A 9,601-nucleotide genomic window follows, 5' to 3' on the forward strand; every position below is an offset into this window, starting at 1 on the left:
TAGTGGTATTTTCTACAATATTGTGATGCAAGGGCACCCCCTGAAAATAAGACCTAGTAGAGGTCTTGCTGAAGTTCTAATTATATGGCATCCCCCAAAAGTAAGACCTAGCTCTGTCCCTGCTGTGTGAGTCTGCTGTGATGACCTCCCCCTGGTGGGCGGAAGCTGCAATACCGTCCCTGCTGTACAATAGGTCCAGGAACTGCTGTGGGTGATCATTACAGTCTCCAGACAGTGTGTACTTGGAAATAATGGTAGTAACGAGAAATTCTTGATAGGATTCACAGTTTGTCTGGTTATGCTGGTTTGTGATGACAACTACTGTACGGTATAGAATAAATGTTCATTTTTTTTGTGCAACAATAAACGTGAATTTTTCTTCATGGAAAAATAAGACAACCCCTGAAAATAAGACCGAGCGCATCTTAGGGAGCAAAAATTAATATAAGACACTGTATTATTTGGGGGGAAACAGGAGATATATACGCAACACAGGTTATATATATATATATTTACACAACGCATTGTATATCACCTACTATGTATACACAGAACGCAAGGTATATCACCATATATATATGTATATATATATATATATATATATATATAAAAATATATGTACAGAACGCACAGTATATCTCCTTTTATATATATATATATATATATATATAAAAACAACGCAAGGTATGTCACCTTGTATATAATAAAAATATATATACAGCGAAGGGAAGGGTATATCACCTACTATATTTTTTACACACAACGAAGGGTATATGACCGAGTATAATATATATATGTATATATACAATGCCCCGCCTAGGGTACATTGCCTAGTATATATATGTAGTGGCCCAAAACAACGGGGTCACTCCAAAAATGCATCCTATATGTAGTCTGTGTTGTCTTGTATATTGTCTTCGAATGTGGAAAGATTCAGCAAAAGGTGTATTGGTGTTTGCAGGAATGAAAGGGTTAAAGTCTGCAAATAAGTTGTCTCTTTCTGTAAATGTATCGATTTATGTTGAGAAGTTGTGGTCACCTGACCATGCTTCATATTAATCTTTGGAAAATGTGTGTGCCAGAGAGTTTTTGCAAAGACTTGATTCTGTAAGGCCTCATGTCCCCTGGGAAATTTGGGCTCGGGCGGATTCTCCATGCAGAATCCCGCAGCGGGTCCCTCTTTTCCCGCAGACATGAGGCCTGAAAATAAGACTTACTAACCTGTCTGGACGCTGCAGAACCGCCCTCCGTCGCGGCCGGATCTTCTTTTTTCGGCCTGGTGGATGTGCTCCGCACGCCGGGCACATCTTTTTCTTTTTTTGAACTCCTGCACTCCCGCACTCCTGAGGCACAGCAGAAATTGATCTGGAGTATGGTTTCTCCAGCAGGCTTTTGGGGTATTTTGTCGCTTCCAAATTGAGTATCGTGTGCACACATCATCGAACCAGAATCAGACACCAATGTTGGTCTAAAACTGGGAGAGTCTCTACAATGTGTAGAGGCTCAAGCCTTTTATTATAACACATGACAACCGCCCTTCAATGGGCGTGCAACAGATTACATCAGTAACATATAAGATTCTCATTTGTCGGTTCATATAGAATCCCCCACCTCTCTGCCCACCCCCTCCAAGTGTTGAGGTGGTATGGACTTCGTCCTCTAGCTGAAGTCATCTCCGTGTAGTGATGAATCATTGTTTACCTAGCTTCAGGATGAGGAGTGGAAGGGGGCTAGACAAACACTCAGTATTAAACACAGGATATACACGACACTATGGCCTTTTAACTCTTAGAAACTGGTTGAGCAACTTCTATGTACTTAGAGCAAATACTATGATTAGATTGTGTGTGTGTCCTTTGAACTCCTCAGAGCTGAAAGTCATTACAATAGCAAAATACATTTGGGTTATATACAAATAGCGATAGACATTTTATACTAAATAATTATCATGTCTATCACAATCCCCCCTTAAAATGTCTATCCTCTAATTCTTTATCTAATTTTCACAGTCTTCTGCGCATGAGCCTATAACCGGAGCGCGTTGAAGGTTCGTTTTAGGGTCTTCAAGGGGGTGTAGGACTTGTCCACTCCTTCTGGGGATGCATTCAGCAAACTCATGGTGGGAGCGGCTTTTCCAGCATCAGTTTCACAGGTCTCTCTGACACAGGGGATAACACAGCAGACTAGAACAGAAAAGGTAACCATCAGTTCACATACAACAGCGACGCCCGTCTGTGCCAGGATCCTTTACCACCCGCTCATCCATGGCGAGTGCTGGTCCCAAAAGTTAGCTCTTTTTAGTTAGTGTGGTCAGCTTCTTAATAGCAACTGCGTCTTTACCCGCGGGTCACGTGTCGTCTAGGATGTAGGTATGACAAGTCTCCCCTATCATCTTTCAGACACTCCCCTTTTTAGCTAAAGTCGTCTCTAAGGCCATTCTATTTTTAAAAAAGTCATAGTCGAGGTAGGTCCTATTGGTCGACTAGTCCCTATAAGGCGTCTCTAGTATAATTTATAAACCACTGCTAATTATAATAAACATAATTAATCCAGTCAACGTTTATTTACCATAATGATCAGGAAAATGGACTCGAATCTAGTTTTAACTTGGTCTCTAATTTTTAAAACTTGTCAGGTACCCCCCTTGGCTATCCTATGACGTCAATGTATACGTGTAGATCAAAACTACCACCAGGGGTCTCTCTTCTCGCTCTAGCATAATGTTACAATACTAGTAGCGTGCACAGGTACGCACGGCGTGGGACTCCCTAATCTTCACCCACACCAGTGTCCCTCCTGGAGATAGTCCTAATGGTGAACACGTCCAAGTCGCCTCACCCTTGCGTCAGGGTTTTCCCACTGCCCGTAAGTCCCTACTCCTAGGAGGGGGGGATCCCTACCTCACCTCAGAGGGAGGCCATGGATTCCCTGGGCTCATTTCCGGGCATCCATACCCTCTATCTGTACAAGTTAACACCCCACAGGGTGTGCCCTCGCCGGAACCTAAGGTCTTCTGCACTATCCCTAGGCAAATGGGAATTCCACTGACAATCCATCTTAGGAGATCGGGGCAGGCACAGTACTAGTACATTTCTCCTTTTCTTTGGTAGCGTACGTGGTTGGCATTATCAGAACTGGCTCTTCATCTTTTTCAAACAAGGGAAACGTTGGTGTCTGACAGGATGTGGAGGAGCATAAGGGCTTTACTAAGGCACACTCCCCTGTCCAATTACCCTCCAGGCGGGTCCTCTACCTCATGTCTCCACAAAGCCAGTAAACGTCTCCTAAGGACTGGACCTGATTCTGCATCTATTCCCCTCCTATCATACTGTAGGAGGAGCAATACCCGTTGGTGAGTTCCCCAAAAATCTCCCTCCACCCTGCCTATTTGCCCGGCAGGTGTAGTTTCCAGGGTAGTCAGTAATACTCTCTCCGGTGCAAAACACTTAAGTAGTTATAGAGTATTCCTTCTTCCATTTCTCACGGACAGTGAAATTAGCGGAAATGTTCGTGAAGAGACTAATAAACCACTCTTCAGCATCTACAGGGAGATTTAGGGGGACCATCCCCGAGTGTAGTCGGGCACTACCGCACACGCAACAGTTAGACTTGTTGCTCCTGTTAGCATTGTACCTCATCAACTCCAACCAGAGATTCTGGTCAGAGTAGCCAGTCGCTACTGTCAAGGTGTCCTCAAAGGTAGGGTCGGCTATGATCATCATGTTCGTCAAGGTCTTTATCTTACGGCGGAGGGGGTTAATTATGGGCACGGGACTAAGTGAAGGCTTCCATTCGGCTGCATCTACCATACCCCTTATTTTAAACTTCCCTAAGGGATCTGTCCCATGGTTAATGTAAAAACCGCATTAAAACCAAGCAGCATACTAAGTTCAGCCTTCCAATACCTGCTGTCCTTATTATTCTCAAGGAGGGTTATACGACTAATTAGGGATTTCCCGCTCTTATCTTTCTTATTTAAGGCACTTCGCGGTTTATAGGACTAGTCTATTCCTGTGTTCCATCCCACTAATCCCCAATAACGGCAGTCTTCTCCCCAGACGTTATCAGTGGCGCAAACATATTGTATTCCCCGGGTATATAAGTCAATATAACCAGCTGGACTGAGCTAAATCTGGCCTGCGGTGGGATCTTGCGCCTAGACACGGGACCACAGTACAATAGTCGAAGGAATATGCGGCTACTTAAGCATTGGACGAGTTATACTAGAAGGTAACCATACCCTCATATTCTTCCGACTAAGGATTCCAGTTGCTACCTTCCTCTCTCACTAGCCCTAACCAGAGTAACGTCTTTGGCACAACTAAGACTGGTCTCCCGGATCTGAAGCTTTCTTACAGTATGAAGCGTGGATCCATGTAAGTCTTTCGGTTAGTTTCACAGCTGTGGCAGTAGTCAGAAGCACCTGGTAGGGGCCATCAAATCGGGGCTCAGGAGGGTGCTTCCTGAGGAACTTCTTGACGCACACCCAATCCCCAGGCTGCAAGATATGTGTCCCAGTGTCTGCCTCTGAGTCTGGAAGAGAACACCTGTGCATAGGCTTTAGTTAGTTCTTTAACAACGGAAATCACATACTCAGTCAACACATCAGATTGTAATTGTAACCACTGAGGATAGTAACAACCTAGCCTTGGGGCTAGCCCAAACAATCTCGTAGGGAGATAATGTATAATCCCCCCTGGGTTCATATCTAACACTGTATAAGGCTATTGGATGACAGTCTTTCCAAAGTGGCGTCATTTTTAAGTATCTTACTTTTTAGCATGCCACTACGTCTCTCCACCTTTCCACTACACTAAAGGTGGTACAGTATGTAAAAGGCCTGGGATACACCCAGAGCAGACATGACATGTTACATTCACCTGCGAAGTTTATACCTCTGTCTGACTCTGAATCACCTCTGGTACCCCATATTCACAGTTTACCTCGTTCATGAGCTTCTTTGCGGTTACCTACTTGTTTACCTTGGTAACAGGGTCGGCCTCCAACCTGCAAAGACATCAACAACAACAAGCACGTAGTCATACTTCCCAACAAGTGGGAGCTGAACGTAGTCAATTTGCAATCCCTGAAATGGGTAGAGTGGTCCCGGCAAGTGTGGTGTGGCAAATTTACTTCTGCCCTGACTTACCCATGGCATAGATCATGCTAAACCGGACAAATGATGCAGCAGCTACAGAGAACCCAGAAGTCGCCCAACCTCTTTCAAGCGTCGTCGTCATTACTGCTTTACTAGGTGGGTCTTTGCGTCCATCAGCTGGGCCATCATGGGATACAGGAACTGTGGTGGGCAAGTGCTGTTGACCGTTCACCACACGCTGTCCTGTTTCTGCTGCTCCCATATTAGTCCATTTATTCTTTTCCTCCTTGCTGGCTTGTAACTGTAAAAGTCTTTTAGCATATCAAAGTCCAAATTTTTGTCAATGTCCAAAGTTTTTTACCACTGACTCATGCTGTCAGTATCTTTCTTCTTTCTTCCACGGCTTGAGGGCCGCTGCCTTTGCTGCGCTGTCAGCGAGGGTGTCGTCTCTCGCCTCTCCAGTGTAGGAATCGGTGCGAACTCTCAACTTTGTCAGGTAGAAGCAGGGCCTCCATGCGACTCTGTACCGTTGCACCATTCTCAATTGGTTGTCCTGCTAAGGTAAAAAACTGTCTGGCCTTCCATATTGGGCCGTAATCATGAGCTATGCCAAATGCATACCAGGAGTCAGTGTAAAGGGTTGCCGGTCTTACCTCTCGCCACTCTACTCGCCTCAGTGAGGGCCTTCAATTCCGCTTATTGTACTGTGACATGCGGAGGCAGAGCTTCTGCTTCTAGGACATCTTGTTGTGTGACCACTGCATATCCGATGTGGAGTCATCAATCCTCACCCTGGTACCATCTGCAAAAAGCTCAACATATGCATTATCAACAGGGGTTCTGGTAACTGTTTGCATATCTGCAGTTTCTTACTGTATTAGTACTAAATAATCGTGCTGATGTTCTATTTCACATGGCTCGGAATCTTGTAGCACAAAATCATTTTTTTTTTTTTTTTTCAAACCCAATAGCTGATCTACAACACCTAGATCATCTATGACCCAGATCACCTATGCCTCCCCCCTTTTGAACCGCAATACTCAATGGAAAAAGAGTCATTGCGTTCAAACTAGTAAACCAAGAGGCACAAAAACAAGCACTTTGTAGGTCAAGGTGACATTGTATGCAGGAAGTCTGAGCGAAAATCTCCTTAAAAAAAAAAATTTTTTTCTTTTTTTTTTCCCTTTCAGGTCGCAGTTAGTATTTTTTTAACACAAGGGGGCGCCACACAATTCAAATTTTACGTCACCCAGTGTAATAGTATTTCAGGGTATGGCCAGCGTTTAGCTTTTACTCTCCTGTCGGAATATAATTATAGCTTCAGTGTAAACTGACACTAGAATATACAAAAGACTTAAAGAAAAACTAAAGAATACGGATGAATTAACATCCTACTCTGGGCAATTCAGTCCCTCTTTCTTCACATAAAAAGTAAAATTACTTCACCAAATTGCATGAAAAAGTTTGCTGGGTGACTATAGTGATATTATTCCATCTGTAGGAGCCTTCCATAACATCATCTGTCTGAGTATCCATTGGAGAAGCGGGCAGTGGAAAACAGAGCCCCTGGGAACATGAGAGAGCGTCCCCTGTCATGTATTCCCGGCCTCTGCCCCCCATGCATCAACTCCAATCTTCCATACACTATAAACCAGCTTAGTCATCTACTATGTCCCAAGCTGCATCTTCATGAAGGTTTGTTTCCCTGAACTTATCACACATCCAAAGTGGCCACATCTTGGAGCGTAACAAAGTCTGGTCAAACAAAACCTTACTTCAGACAATCATGATGTTAGCACTGGATACAGTGGCATTGGGAAATATAGGCTTCCCAAATGCAGCAAAATGGCCGCCAGAGGCAGAAAGGGGCGGGGCTACAAATCTCCCAAGTGAGGCAAAATGGCTGCCGGAGGAACGGGCGGGGCCAGGGGCAGCAGCACTCCCAGGTGAGGCAAAATGGCTGCTGAGTAGCAGCACTTCCAGGTGAGGCAAGATGGCCGCTGGAGGAGGAAGGGGCGGGGCCAGGTCCTGTCCCGGATGGGGAGGGACCGGAAGTAACATCACACACCCTGAAAGTGAGCACATGGGGGGGGGAAGTAACTTCAGGGTGGGGGCAGGCCTCACTACATTTTCTGCAGAGTCACACTATGTTGGATTGTAAACATTGCAAGCGCGGCCGCCATTACAGGGAGGGGCTGTAGTCAACACAAAGACATTACATTGTTCATAAGCAATACACATACCCCCCCTACATGCTTTCCCCTCTTCAATCTCTTAACTACATTATACCTCCTCCTAGCAATCTAAAAACACATTTCTTTCTGCTAGGCTTCCTGCTCATCTTCTGAAAACTTTCTACAATCTATCTTATCTGTCTATAACCTGGCATTTCTTTCTGCAACTTTTCCTGATCCTTTCCCATTGTTCAGTAACCAAATCACAAGCTCTATGACCTTTGTTCTTGCTCACTTTGCTCCCCATTCTCTAAACAACCTGCGTCTATGCCTGAACCTTCTCAATCTGCTCAACTTTATGCTACCTGCTTATTCTATTCTATTCAAAGTTTCTGGACACAATAGTGTTTCTCTTGTAAAATCTGCTTTCTTCAAATCCTTCCCATATAACCCCTCTTTCCCACTCAGAAAAGACAAAGGAAACAGAAAGGGTTAATTGAAAAAGCTTTCAGTTCACTCTCTTACCAGCACCCCTCCCCCAATAATCAACACTGCACATTCTTTCTATAATACCAGACAGACGGGATTACTGGAGAATACCCACAACGGCTCAAGGTATATATATATCTCATCCACCTTTATATCAACCAACCTCTACTAGTAATCCCCAAGAGCACTCCTTGTACACGATCTAGACAGGACATTTAGCTATACACAGAGACTGACGATTATTTTCAATGACCAAAACCTCAATAATATTCTGGAGAAATCAGCCGTCACAAAGCACGACTATACTTCATACGTATATACCTTTCCACATATGAGAACATAACACGCTCAATCATAAAGTTAAGTATACGTATCATAAATCTTCCTAACCTCACACTAGTTTTACCTAGGAGCACGTGTCACTGGCGTGTTCCCTCAGACTTAAACAGCCGAGTCCGCCCTCCCGACACATTAACCCTCACAGAATTTATCTCTTGGTCTTGCATAAACAATTTTTAACCGTCTCAGACATAACAGACACAACAGCATACAAAATACCCCTAGACAGGTAACAAGGTGATTTTTCGAGTGGACAGACCTGTCTTTCAGTGAAGGTCCAGTCTGGATCAGGAACAGGCAGAAAAGCAGTCAGAACCCAGCTTTGACACAGGTGGATAAAGCAATCTTACCGTGTTCTGTAGATTTTCGGGCCCCTGAGTTCTGCGTGCCATCTGCCGATCTCTGTACGTTCCAGGCTGTGACCTCACAGATCCACTCGCCCACCCAGGGACGCCACTGATCTGGAGTATGGTTTCTCCAGCAGGCTTTTGGGGTATTTTGTCGCTTCCAAATTGAGTATCGTGTGCACACATCATCGAACCAGAATCAGACACCAATGTTGGTCTAAAACTGGGAGAGTCTCTACAATGTGTAGAGGCTCAAGCCTTTTATTATAACACATGACAACCGCCCTTCAATGGGCGTGCAACAGATTACATCAGTAACATATAAGATTCTCATTTGTCGGTTCATATAGAATCCCCCACCTCTCTGCCCACCCCCTCCAAGTGTTGAGGTGGTATGGACTTCGTCCTCTAGCTAAAGTCATCTCCGTGTAGTGATGAATCATTGTTTACCTAGCTTCAGGATGAGGAGTGGAAGGGGGCTAGACAAACACTCAGTATTAAACACAGGATATACACGACACTATGGCCTTTTAACTCTTAGAAACTGGTTGAGTAACTTCTATGTACTTATACAGCAAATACTATGATTAGATTGTGTGTGTGTCCTTTGAACTCCTCAGAGCTGAAAGTCATTACAATAGCAAAATACATTTGGGTTATATACAAATAGCGATAGACATTTTATACTAAATAATTATCATGTCTATCACAAAATACAGCTGCAGGTGTGCCGTGGGAGCCGACGACTTCCATAGGCTTCAATGGAAGCCACGGGAAACCCGCACGAAATGGAGTATGATGCGGGTGTTTTCCCGCATGTGCGATCCACGTGTCAGGGAGAAATGGCATCCGCAGGTATTTAATTACCTGCGGGTATCCAATGCATCCCTATGGGCGCCGATCACACGTGCGGGACACCCACGCGTATTTGTTAAATCCATTTGGCTAGTGGACATTAGGCCTAAGGCTGGGTTCACACAGGGCGGATTTGCCACAGAAATTCCGTGCAGAATTCCGTGCGACAAATCCGCCTGCAGCCGCTAATCCCACCATTAGTCAGTGATGTGGACGAGAGTTGTTAAAAATCTCGTCCAAATGAGAAGGCCAATCCACTGCGGCAAAGCAGGCAGAAGCTGGCGCTGTGGCGCGGATTC

General features: G+C 44.7%; 1 long non-coding RNA gene across 1 annotated transcript; it reads right to left on the reverse strand.

Moving 5' to 3' along the window:
• Positions 1-1,352: 1,352 nt before the first annotated feature.
• LOC136582246 (uncharacterized) lies at positions 1,353-8,566 on the reverse strand. Its single transcript, XR_010787161.1, has 2 exons — positions 8,168-8,566; positions 1,353-2,183 (listed from the first exon to the last, which is right to left on the reverse strand). It is a non-coding gene; the product is annotated as an uncharacterized lncRNA (long non-coding RNA).
• Between the last annotated feature and the right edge of the window lie 1,035 nt (positions 8,567-9,601).

Source organism: Eleutherodactylus coqui, chromosome 11, assembly GCF_035609145.1.
Source record: "Eleutherodactylus coqui strain aEleCoq1 chromosome 11, aEleCoq1.hap1, whole genome shotgun sequence".
Taxonomy (NCBI): domain Eukaryota; kingdom Metazoa; phylum Chordata; class Amphibia; order Anura; family Eleutherodactylidae; genus Eleutherodactylus; species Eleutherodactylus coqui.